Genomic DNA, 13,812 nt, shown 5'->3' with positions numbered 1-13,812 from the left:
TCAATATACCTCATTAATACCTCTAGTATTGAGTTGCAGGTGGTTTTTTTGTTTGTTTTGTTTTGTTCCTGCTAAAGCTTACAGCCAAGAGTTATACCTCTTGGGTACCATGGGCTTCTATAATTCCTTTTATTTCTATCAGTATGCCTGAGCTGAGAATTGAATAGTTAAGCCTAATTCTTCAATTAATCTTGCTCTTAAATTGGTCCCTAGTCCTATCTACTTGACAAAAAAAATTCAGTTCAAGCAAGAAAAAAATACATCTTAGCTTCTAATGTCCTAAAAATCCAGTATAAGTAGATGAGAAAATTCAATTGTCCATGGAAAACAGATGAAGCCTAGCCTTTCAGCTGGTCTTTCTTTGATTCTCAATGACATTTTGTTTTAAGAGTTTAATCACCAAGGGAAAAATGACAGGTATAACAAATATAACACACATGAAGGGAGTATTTATAATGAAAAGATGATAATCCTAGGATATCATAATTTTGCCTTAGCTATAAGTAAAGAAAGGTAATTTTGGATGCTGTTAGACACATGATACATATTAAAAATATTAAGGGAAAAGAGAAGATTGCTGATACAAGTAGTTTTGAAAATGCAAAGCCTAAAATGTATTTTTCACCCTACAAAAGGTGAATTTTAAAAATAATATGAATTCAATTACTACTAAGATGTTAAAATATAGCATTAGTTAAAGGTCACTTATATTGTCTTCAATGTATTCTGCAGTTTGTCACATTTAAAAGTGAGTTTCTGGCCTGATTGTTTTGTCTTTACTATGATATTCTCCCTTTTAAAATTTATGGGGCTAGCCTAAAATATAGAACTCTTTAACTCAAAAGTATACTTACAGGAAAACTATTTTACATGCATTTATTTAAAAATACTCCTGGCACCTTATGGGGCAATATCATAAAATCTGAAACCCTAAATTATAAGTAGTCTTATTAGATTCATTTATGCATATATAGAAATATATATGTATATATGTACACACACTCATTACATACATATAGACTAACATGTATTTTGTGGACTATCCAATCACTCCAGAAAAAGTTTTGTCCTTTTCTTTTTTTATTGAATATGTGGATCATTGGCATTACATGAAATCTTTCACCGATTAATTATAATAGGTATATAANATATATATAACTTAAAATCCTATTATCTATATATTAATATTTAAATTAATATTTTTAAGCTTTGAATTAGTTATAATTTTTCTTTCATTATTTTTTAAATTCCCACTGCTTCTTATCTAGGACCTTTATTAACTGCAAAAACATGTTTCATAGTAGTAATAATCAATACAACTCTTGAGCATACACTGCATTGACAATCTTTTAATGCTTTGTATGAACTATCTTATTTGTCCTCCTCACCATGCCAGGAGGTAGGCACAGTTATTCCCATTTTGCAAGTGAGAAAAGTGAGCACTGATACATCAAGTAAGTGAATATATAAAGTCCCTAAGCAAGTGAGAACCAGAATTTGAATTTGGATGATCCATCTTCAGACCTGATGCTCATAGATGCTGTATTGTATGAGGTTAGTGTGGGAGTTTCCCAGAAATACACAGGATATCGCATAACCACTTACAACTTGTTTTCACATTTTGGAAACTGTGTTCTTGGTCCCAGACTGATGCCAATCCACTATATCTGCCTTTCTAGAGATGGGACTAGTTCAAGCAAGTGAATTGCATCTCAAGATTCAGTGTTTTCTCTAAAACAGGTGATATTCTTCCAATATAGTTTATTTATGGGATTTGAAATTACACTATGTAAAACACTTGATACAATTTCAAACTTATATAATTATGAGTTATTATTAATAGCAATAAAATATGTCTAAAAATAAAAAAGATATTCGTTTCCATGGTATATGAAATCTTCTATTTTGGATAATTAGCTAAATAATATGTTTATTTTTTTCTTCTTGAATATATTTACTTTTAAGACCTAGGAAAATAAATATGAAAACAGAAACCTGAAAAGGTTTATATGCATTGGCCAAAAAAATAAAATATATAGGAACAAACTTAACCAAGTTTATTGGTATTTAGTCCAGTTTTAACCAACTCTGAAATGTTGTTAAATTGTTAAAGTGTCTATAATACCCAAAGCAATCTACAGCTTTATCACAATCCCTATAAAAATACCAAAGGCATTTTTCACTATATTAGAATAAATAATCTTAAAATTTGTATATGACCACAAAGAACCCTGAATAGCCAAAACAATATTGAAAATGAAGAACGAAACTGGAAGACAAAAGACAGAAGACAAAAAGATAGTCTACAGACGTATGAAAAGGTGCTCAACATTACTCATCACTGGGAAAATGCAAATGAAACCAATGGGATATCACCGCACACTTGTCAGAATGGCTAAAAACAACACAGGAAACCACAGGTGTTAGTGAGGATGTGGAGAAATAGGAACATTTATGCAGTTTTGTTGGGAATGCAAACTGGTGCATCCAATGTAGAACACAGTATGGAGGTTCATAAAAAATAAAAAAGTAGAATTACCATATGATTTGGTAATTCCACTAATGAGTTTTACTGAATGAATACAAAACACAAATTCAAAAAGATATATTTTTATATGTTTATTAAATGTTTATTAAAGCATTTTTTTACAATAGCCAAATTATGGAAGCAGCCCAAGTGTCCACTGACAGGTGAATGGATATAGAGGAGGAATGGATAGATGGAATATTATTCAGCCACAAAAAAAGAATGAAATCTTGCCTTTTACAACAACATGGATGGATCTAGAGAGTATAATGCTAAGTGAAATAAGTCAAAGTCAGACTCAGAGAACAACAAATACCATATGATTTCACCCAAATGTGGAATTTAAGAAATCAAACAAAGAATAAAAAGACACACACACACACACACACACACACACACAGGAGAGAGAGAGAGAGAGAGAGAGAGAGAGAGAGAGACTCTTAACTATAAAGATCGAACTGATGGTTACCAGAAGGGAGATGGGTGGGGAGATGGTTAAAATAGGTGAAGGGTTAAGAGTACACTTACCATGATGAGCATTGAGTCATGTATTGAATTGTTGAGTCACTATATTGTATAACTAAAACTAATATAAATTATTTTAACTACACTGCAATTAAAAAAAATTGCACCTGGGTGGCTAAGTCAATTGAGTGTATGACTCTTGATTTCAGCTCAGGTCATGATCTCATGTTTCTTGAGTATGAAACCCATGTCAAGTTGACAGTGCAGAGCTTGCTTGGGGTTCTCTGTCTCTCTGTCTCTCTCTCTCCCCTGCTCTCTCTCTCTCTCTCAAAATAAATAAATGAACATCAAAAGAACCTTTGTATACATTGATTATGTACAGAACTAATTTGAAACATTTAAAAATAATGAATATTAAACAATTGGCCAAAAGTCAGAGATCTCATTGTTTTTGTTGAGCGCTAATTGATCTTATTTATAGGATGATAAGTGAGATATTAAAAAATTTTGGAGCAGACTTTATTCAAAATAAAGTTTTCCAACCATGTTCATATAGTTTTCTAGTTCTGATGAAACTAAATAGGGCTCACATATTAGCTCCTTTGGTTTCTTAGCTCTTTTCCAGTAAGCTATCCTTGAATTCATTGGTATATGAAAAAAATGCCTTATATTAGTTCCGTGGATGTGAACTGGCCACCACTTGCTTTTGGAAAAAGTGACATTCCTTTATACCCTCTTTAAAACCCCAAATGATTGCTGGTGTTGACTTCAAATCATTCATTACATTTATTTATTCACACAGACTGAGAATAGTATATTTCCTATACTAAGTAGCAAGAATTAAATGTTTGTAATGACAGAACTATGTATAAGGTTTTGAAGAACATATTATGCATTCATCTCATCTAATTTATAATGAGTGATGCAAATTATCTCAGGTTCAAAATAATCTGCTACATGTTATCATGCTGTAGGAGTGACAGTTTAAGTCCATCTTTTTTTTTTTCTCTCACAAATTAAGAAAAAAATATCATTGGGAAAATAGTGACTAGTTTTAGATTATTGTTTGGGATATTTAAAGGTACTTTTACACAATGGGTGCTCTGTGCTAGAAATTGTACACTGTGTTCACAAATTAGTATGTTGTTATATTCCTAAACGTGAATGATCTCACCCCTATTGAAATATCATGCATGCCTGTCTAAACTAAGTCTACCAGTATAATCGGAGAAAATTTTACTTGAAAGCACATGACTTCTTGATAGATTGTCTTCAGAAATGAGAAATCCTGTGGCGCCTGGGTGGCTCAGTTGGTTAAGTGTCTGACTTTGGCTCAGGTCATGATCTTGCGGTTTATGGGTTCAAGCTCCATGTTGGGCTCTGTGCTGACAGCTAGCTCAGAGCCTGGAGTCTGTCTTCAGATTCTGTGTCTCCCTCTCTCTCTGACCCTCCCCTGCTCATGCTGTCTCTCTCTCTCTCTCAAAAATAAATAAAACATTTTTAAAAATCATTAAAAAAATTTAAAAAATAAGAAATTCTTTGCTCTACAAATGTGAGTTAATTTTTAATGTCATTACACTTATATTCCTTTTGCTTATACAGTAAGAATGAATATCCCTTAGGCAAGGCATTCCAGTAACTTTAGGGAAAAGAAGGTTAAAACAAGTTGAGCTTAGAACTTATAGTAGGTTGAGAGTATACTGATACTTAATAGGAAAAAAAAGAACTATAAAAATAATGTGAACATTTAACTTGTCATCTTAATTATAATCTCTGATTGTACAGTCTTTTATTCACAAATAAAATACTAAGCAATATTTATCAAACAAGAATACACATTGGAATTACCTGGGGAACTTAGTGTTGGGTCCCAACACTAAGCATTCTAATTTAGTTCTTGTAGTTTGTCATTTTAACTATCATGAAATTTATAATGTAAGTGATTCCAACTTATAAAACTCTAACCCTTAATGTGCATGTACTATTATATACAATATGGATATTATTGTACAGTATTTTATAATAATAATAAAATTAATAGAAAAGGAAAATACATAAATTTTAATAACAAAGTTGCCAAACACCAAAACCTCTCATTGTTTTCAGTGCCTATCTATGCTTCTTTTCCCAAATCTTAAGTCAAACTCTGAAATCCCAAAACTATTATACTTCCCATGTCATGTATTACATTCTTTCTCATGTTTTAACTATTTGTACTCTTGTGTGATCTCCCACTATACTATGAAAGATAAAGGACAGGCAGAATGTCATTCTTTTGGTGTTGCTATTTTGTTTTGTTTCGTTTCATGGTTTCTTACCTTTAGCACCTAATGCAATCACATGACATGTGGTAGTTTCTGAATAAATAGGTGTTGAATTAATCCTTAGTAGATTCTCTGAAGTCCTTGTCATTAATACTAACCCTGTACATTGTTATATGTACTATATCTCACACAGATTACAGGTAATTGAGGATAATCCAGCCTGCTATTGATTATGGGATTCTTGAAAGTGAATACATTAAAAAATATCTTACAAAAATAAGCCTGGGTGTCTCAGTCTGTTAAACGTCTGACTTCAGTTCAGGTCATGATCTCACGGTTCTTTGGGCTCTGTGCTGACAGCTCAGAGCCTGTAGCCTGCTTGAGATTCTGTCTCCCTCCTTCTTTGCCCCTTCCCTGTTCGTGCTCTCTCTCTCAGTCTCTCTCTCTCTCTCTGTATCAAATATAAATAAACATTTAAAAAAATAAAAAATGAAGTGATTATAGTGGGGACAGACAAATTCAAGGCATTTATCAGATCATCATCATCTGTCAGTGTAATCAGTTTTGAAGACACTGATAAAGTGGCAGAGATCAAGTTGATGTAAATTGCAAGATATTTTTTTCAAAATTGCATTATTTATAAACTTTATCATCTAATACATCTGTAAAATTCTAAATACTAAATAATTTTAAAATAATATTTAGTTAAATTCCAAATAAATTTTGAATTACATTGTGAAACATTCATCTGCTTTCAATACTTGTATATTCTTCATTATTGAATGATAATTAACTCTGGAATCACAGCAATTTTTTTCCTCAAAATTCTACTTAGGCAAGGCTATTTACATATTGAGTGTATAGAAGTTAATATTCACATATATTGGGATAAAAGAGGAAATGTCCAGTAGACTGAAAAAACACAATATGCTCATGAAAACACTTGAGAATAATATATCAAATAATCATTTCTTATGGCTTGATTTCTTTAGATATTCATGTTGAATTTATCTAATTTCACGGTCTAATGACACAACCTTTGCATTTCTTGCTGTTGTCTGCTGATTTCAACTTCAATAAGTTTTCTGTTTAAACATACTATGAATTGATAAACATTCTCTTCTTGTCGGCTGACATACTGAGTCATCAAAATGAATGCCTCTTTTTTCATGAAGGCACTTACAGAGCAAATCAAAAGCATCTTGAACATCTACTTTTCACACTTGTTGCTGAAGTGTTTGAACTTTTTAAAAATAATATATCCTTGGAGGCCTGGGTGGCTCATTGGTTAAGCGTCGACTTCGGCTCAGGTCATGGTCTCACGGTTCGTGAGTTTGAGCCCCGCATCGGAATCTGTGCTGACAGCTCAGAGCCGATTTCAGATTCTGTGTCTCCCTCTCTCTCTGCCCCTCCCCCACCTGTGTTCTGTGTCTCTCTGTCTCAAAAATTTTTTTTTAAAATTTAAATAATATATTCTTTTNTCTTGTCGGCTGACATACTGAGTCATCAAAATGAATGCCTCTTTTTTCATGAAGGCACTTACAGAGCAAATCAAAAGCATCTTGAACATCTACTTTTCACACTTGTTGCTGAAGTGTTTGAACTTTTTAAAAATAATATATCCTTGGAGGCCTGGGTGGCTCATTGGTTAAGCGTCGACTTCGGCTCAGGTCATGGTCTCACGGTTCGTGAGTTTGAGCCCTGCATCGGAATCTGTGCTGACAGCTCAGAGCCAATTTCAGATTCTGTGTCTCCCTCTCTCTCTGCCCCTCCCCCACCTGTGTTCTGTGTCTCTCTGTCTCAAAAATTTTTTTTTAAAATTTAAATAATATATTCTTTTTTTTTTTAATTTTTAAAAATGTTTTATTTATTTTTGAAAGACAGAAAGAGACAGCATGAGCAGGGGAGGGTCAGAGAGAGAGGGAGACACAGAATCTGAAGACAGGCTCCAGGCTCTGAGCTGGCTGTCAGCACAGAGCCCAACGCGGGTCTGGAACCCACGAACTGTGAACTGTGAGATCATGACCTGAGTCGAAGACAGACATTTAAGGGACTGAGCCACCCAGGCACCCCTAGAAGGTTTATTATGACATACAATACACTCCTGATTAAAACAAAATAAATTTTAGTTTTTAAAGTTTTATCTTTGACATAATCTCTTTTCTGTTAACATAATTTATATGTAAAATGCCCATTCACTTTACATATGGTATACCATAATAGTCCTCACTTTGCTGGGTTGTGGGATATATGGATTTCAGCTCTCATAATTGAATTAATACCAGTCAGTTAACACCACAGCCCAAAATCTACTTTTTAATCTAGATTTCCTTCTTTTTGCTAGTTTGCTAACATCACCATCATTATCATCAGTGGGTATTGAGTTAGGCAAACACATTTTGCCATCACTGAGAAGATTATGTGCTTTACATCTGTAGTCTTAATAATGTGAATTGTATTTATTGATATTTAAATTTTAACCAGACTTGCTTTTTTGGAATGAACTTAATTTCATGCTCATATATTATCCTTGTTAGCATATCATTGCATTTGGATCACTAATATTTTAAGAATTCTTTTCTGTGGGGCACCTGGGTGGCTCATTGGGTAAAATGTACAACTCTTGATTTCAGCTCCGGTCATAATTTTATTGCTTGTGGCATCAAGCCCCATGTCAGTGGCTCTGCCCCTCCGCTGCTCATGCTCTCTCAAAATAAATTTTAACTAAAAAATAAGAGAGAGAGAATTCTCATCTGTTTTCATGAAACAATATTTAATATATCTTTCTTGTAATATCTTTGATTTTGCTATAAAGGATATGGAATCCCCATAAAATAAGCAAGGGATTCTTTCTTTTTTCATTATGTTATAAACAAATAGGAGTTTTTAATACTGTAGTGGTTTGTCAATTTTATGTAAATATAATATTGTCCTAATATCTATTATTGTATCTATGACTAGCTTTTTTAATGTGCCTAGGATCCTGATGGCATTTAATTAATTCCCTGTACCATTCATGTGTGCTTTCTTCTGTATTTCTCAATCATGCTAGAAGATCATGCATTTTATTATTCTTTTATACCAAATTCTAATTTTTTTGTGTTGCTCTATTGTATGTTCATTTTCTAATTCATTAATCTTTATCTTTTCACTTTCTATCACTTACATAGTGTTAATTTATAATCTTTTTATCTTTTTGAGATATATATTTAAATAACTGATTTCAGCTTTTCTTTTTATAATAGATGCAGTTAGATTTTAAAAAATCTCTGCAAGTATGGCTTTAGCCGAATCCCAGAAGTTTTCATATGTATTGAGTTACAGTGCTTACAAATTTCAGTTGTGATTTTTGCTTTGACCCTGTGGTGACCTAAAATGTGTAGCTGAATATCCAAAGATGTAGTATTTATTATTATTTTTATTTATTTCTGATTAAATTCTAGTNCTTCATGCTACCAGCACAGAGCCTGGTGCAGGGCTCGAACCCACAAAACTGAGACCATGACCTGAGTTGAAACCAAGAGTCAGACCCTTAACCTCCTGAACCACCCACAGGCCACTGTAGATACCTTTTTAAACTTAAAAACTGTTGAGCTTATATTATTATGAGTCTGTTTCTCTGTCTTATTTATTTATTTATTTATTTATTTATTTATTTATTTATTGGTACAGTTCATTTATTTTGGGTTTTTTTCAGATTACACATATAAGTGAAATCACACGTTATTTGTCTTTGTTTTGTGAGTGTTTTGTAATGTTTATAATTATTGAATCACTAATTTAAATTATGTGTCAATTATACTTCAGTTAAAACATTAAAAAAACTATTTAAAAATGCTATTGGGATCAAATAACTTGAAAGTTGAAATGTGCTTTTGGAATTAGTAACAGGAGAATTCTCGGTGATTAGCAAGCACTACTTTCATAGCATCACAGTTACCATGGAATAAACGGTAAGTAAGTGTGGAGATGGCATCTGCAAAAACATTGTTTAGAAATGGCTTTGTGGGGGCGCCTGGGTGGCTCAGTCGGTTAAGCGTCCGACTTTGGCTCAGGTCATGATTTCATGGTTCATGGGTTCGAGCCCCACATCTGGCTCTGTGCTGACAGCTAGCTCAAAGCCTGGAGCCTGCTTCTGATTCTGTGTTTCCCTTTCTCTGACCCTCCCCTGCTCACGCTGTCTTTCTCTCTCTCAGAAATAAATAAAACATTAAAAAATAAAAAAAAAAAAAAGAAATGGCTTTGTGAAAGAGAATGAGTGGGAACCTGAGGGAATTGACACATCATAGTTCTGGTAAAATTGCTTACTTTGCTGTCAAAATCAACTAGGCTCCACCAGGTGTGATATCTGCTACAACTTAAGGTGTCAGAAATCAAGAGAGTAAAGAGTGATGCTGCCAGATGATGTCACCCTGAATTAGCGATGGTTTTACAAGAAGATGGACAAGTAATGATCCGTATGCAGCATGGGGAGGGAGCTAACAGCGCACTGACCTCATCTCCAACCTGTGACCGGCACGTTGTAAGGAAAATAAGCAACCTCCACTTGTGATGGATTCAGTTTTTCTTTTTCTTTCTTTCTTTTTTCCTCATGAGTTGCAATCATGAGTTGGACACAGGATGTCAATAGAAAATCACACCTAAGAGCAGAGGTATGATGCACCAAATCTCACAACTAATATGAACTTCCCCAGTTTTGCCGAGTTCACATCGCAATTTCCTCATTTATAAAGTAAAAGCAGCAAATTTCTTTGTTGTGAAGTGTAATATCCTTGTAGTGTTTGAACAGCCTCTGGCATTTGGTAAGTGTTATACATGTGTTAGCTATTACTAAATATGTTTGTTTGGAAACTTAGTAAATTACCATGAAACACATGGCTACTGGAAAGAAGTAGTGATTATCTCTTTACCAAAAAGACACGTGTTTTTTATTCAATGAATATGAGAAGACATGTATTGGAAAGAAATATTAATCAGGAGACTAAGTTTTTCCCCCAAATTTTTTAAATCAACATTTAGAAGTTTGGAAACAAGTTGAACCAAACATTAATTGGATATGAATGTCCAACTCTAACTAGGAGGAAGAAATTTCTCCTATGATACAAAATTAGAACAAAATTGTTGCCATTAACAGAAAATTAACATTTAAGATAATGAAACGTGGAGGTTTAGGGTTTCAACATATGAATTTGGGGGAGAATACAGAGTCCATAGCAGAATGGGAATACAAAAATGAATAAGAAAGGTTTATGTACTTCAAGAACATCGTTGTAGGGCTTTCCTAATTAGCTTCAAGAAAGACAATACACAGAAGTAATGAGAGCAATAATTTAACCAAGTAATGATTATCAGTGCTCATAAATGATGAAATGACAAATAAGTGAATTTTCACAAAATGAATGATTACAATTCCCCTGTATATGTGAATAACACCGTATCTTAAATATCTGGAGTTCTTAGAAGAATATATACCTTAACAATAAAAATTGTATCTGAATGTTTCTTAGCATTAAATACTTCTGCGTTATTAAATGAACTTAATTGGATATCTAAATTTTTCCCTTAAATGACTTTGCCAAAGAACTAAGTGACCTTGGGTGACTTTGCATTACTTTCCTGTGCCTCAGAGTAAATGGAAGACTGAGAGAGCAGATGGTGTAAACATATCAGCTGTTAACCAGGCATACCCTTGCCTCACCTGGACTCTTCCCCCACCCCCAGAGTGCAATGCTGTCTGGTGGCAGGCTTTGCTGTCACACAACTCCCTTTCCAGTGCTTTGTCCTCCACTTAGAACAATGGTATATTTGTAAAACACTCTCTTGGTGAGAGTTTATTTCCGCAATTCATGTTCAGCAACCTTCCAAAAAGCTGAGACCTTTGTGCAAATAGTATCACATTAATCAAATCAAATAAATATTTTATGTATAATTGCATGTGTATAAATTTTCCAAGAATTAACAGCAGGTATTTCCTTGGTCAGAAAATAGATACAAATGTAATGTGACATTTTAGTGCACTCACAGAAAGATCAAAAACTATTTAAATTTAGCAATCTTTATGGTCTTATGCATATCTACAAGTATTTGTCAAAAGTAATAAAAGTATTATAGTAATTATAAGAGTAAATTAAAAATGATATTATGCACAAACTAGAAAGAAAAGAGACAGCTACCTCCACTGAAGAAAAAAAAATACTGTGTGTTTACTTGGAAAGGTAGGACAGTGTCTCCATGAAGAAATAAAAAAATGGACTTTTAGTTTGGGCTTATCAGTTAAATGATCAATTAGTTCAAAATAACCATGGGTCTGTCACCAAAAGTTAATGAATTTACCCAAAGAATATTCATTGGATATACTGTAAATGCTAGATGTTAAGGTAGACACTAGAGATAAAATAATGAAATAGAACCCTAGAAAATAGACCATAATTTAAGAAACACCTTAATAACTATAATTTTTATATATACTTAAAAAACAAGTATTAGTTGTTATACAATTTTAGTACAGGAGACTCTTCTGTTTTAGAGTGGTCAAAGGCAGGTTATCTTTGTAAAAACATATAATATAATATTGGAAGGAATAGAAAACATAGTCAGTAAAAAAGACAATCAATGAATGTTTTTCAGGCAGAAATGACAATATATATGAGATTAATACATTAAGGTCCTTAGTGTGCATTTTGAAAACAATGGCAAAAATACCTGGTGTAGGAAGAGTAAAGGGACTTAAGACTGGAATAATAAGCCAGAGCCAAATGCTGTATAAGACATTATAAATAAAATGGGGTTTATTTTAAGAATAATGGAGCATTGGGAAGCCTGGGTGGCTCAGTCATTTAAGGCTCTGACTTGGGCTCAAGTCATGATATCACAGTTTATGAGTTTGAGTCCCGCTTCAGGCTCTCTGCTCTTAGCACAGAGCTTCTTCTTTGGATCCTTTGTCTCCCTCTGTCTATTTGCCCTCCCCTATTCTCACACATGCACTCTCTAAAAAATAAATAAACATTAAGAAAAAGAGCAGTATAGCATTGAAAAGATTTTAGACAGAAAAGGGACATGCTTAGATTTTTCTAGTTACTTAATTTTGTTTTCCTTGAAAACTTTTCATCACACACAATGTCAAACAACTAACAGTTGGCAATATTGCAACTGTCCATCAGCAGATTAATAGACATGCATTTCTTTAGAAGAAAAATAATATAGGTCAGAAATTGGGAACTACCTCAAAAGGAAGAGCACATAAAAAGTAATACATTAAGGTAAAAAAAAAACCTTATTATTCTTATTGATTTAAAGGATAACTTTAAAGTAATTAACTTATAATAGCTAAATTAGTAATTAACTTTAAAGTAACAAGTAATTTTAAAATAATTGTAACAATGTATTCAGTGATTAGAGCATATGGATAAATGAAATGAATGAGAGCAATGCCTTTATGGATGGAAGAGGGGATCTGGAAACAGGTTGTTATAATGGATCTGCACTACCCAGGAAATGGTGCAGTATTATTTAGAGGTGAACTTAGATTAGTTGTAAATGGAAATGGAAAACTATACGGTGACCACTGAAAACAACAAAAAAGAAGGATACTTCTTTTTTTTTTTTTTTTAAATGATCAACAATATGTATTTCCTTGAATTCAAAGAAAAGGTAGTTGCAGGAGCAAAGGGGGTTCCCATTTCAAGTTCTTAGGACCAAAATGCTCCCCAGAAGAGTTGGCTGGTTGTACCGTGCTGTCATCCATACATAAGTGTCTGTTTTCCCAACATCCCCACCAAGTTACACTATAAAATCTCTTTTTTTTTTAATAGTTTATTGTCAAATTAGTTTCCACATAACACTCAGTGCTCATCCCCACAAGTGTCCTCCTCCATGCCCATCCCCCCCTCCCCCCACATCCATCAGTCCTCAGTTTTTGTCAGCATTCAAGAGTCTCTCATGGTTTGCCTCTCTCCCTTTCCCCCACCATTTCCGCCCTTCTTCTCCCCCTTGTTCCTCCGTCAAGTTCCTCCTAATCCTCCTATACGTGCAAACATATGATATTTGTCAAGAAGGATACTTCTTATGCTTAACAGGGGAGATATAATAAACTCATAAAATGTTCGATCATAACCAAAGAAGGTTATGGTATTTTCTCTCAAAAATGAGAGAATGAAAAAAGAAACAAAGAATGAGTACAATTAATTAGAAGACTGTTACAAACATGGTAAATATTAATCTAACAAATCAGTAATTACTTTATTTATGAGTGGTCTAAACACACCAGTTAGGATGGAATTTGTCAAATTGAGTAAGCAAACAAGATATACCTATATTTTATCTACAACAAACTCTCTGATTCGTTAAAAGTAAATGTATGGAGAAAGTTATCTCATGATAACATTAAAAAAAGAAAGCTAGAATATCTATACTAATTACACTAAAAGAGGACTACAGAACAAGGAAAGTTATCAAGTATAAAGAAGAACATTACATAATGATAAATGGCAAGTCTCCCAGGATTCCTAACAATTATTAACACAGATGCACCTTTTGAGTGTCAAAAGGTAAATAAAT

This window comes from Crocuta crocuta, unplaced genomic scaffold (assembly GCF_008692635.1).
Source record: "Crocuta crocuta isolate KB4526 unplaced genomic scaffold, BGI_CrCroc_1.0 scaffold479, whole genome shotgun sequence".
NCBI lineage: Eukaryota > Metazoa > Chordata > Mammalia > Carnivora > Hyaenidae > Crocuta > Crocuta crocuta.
This window is presented reverse-complemented; position numbering follows the sequence as displayed.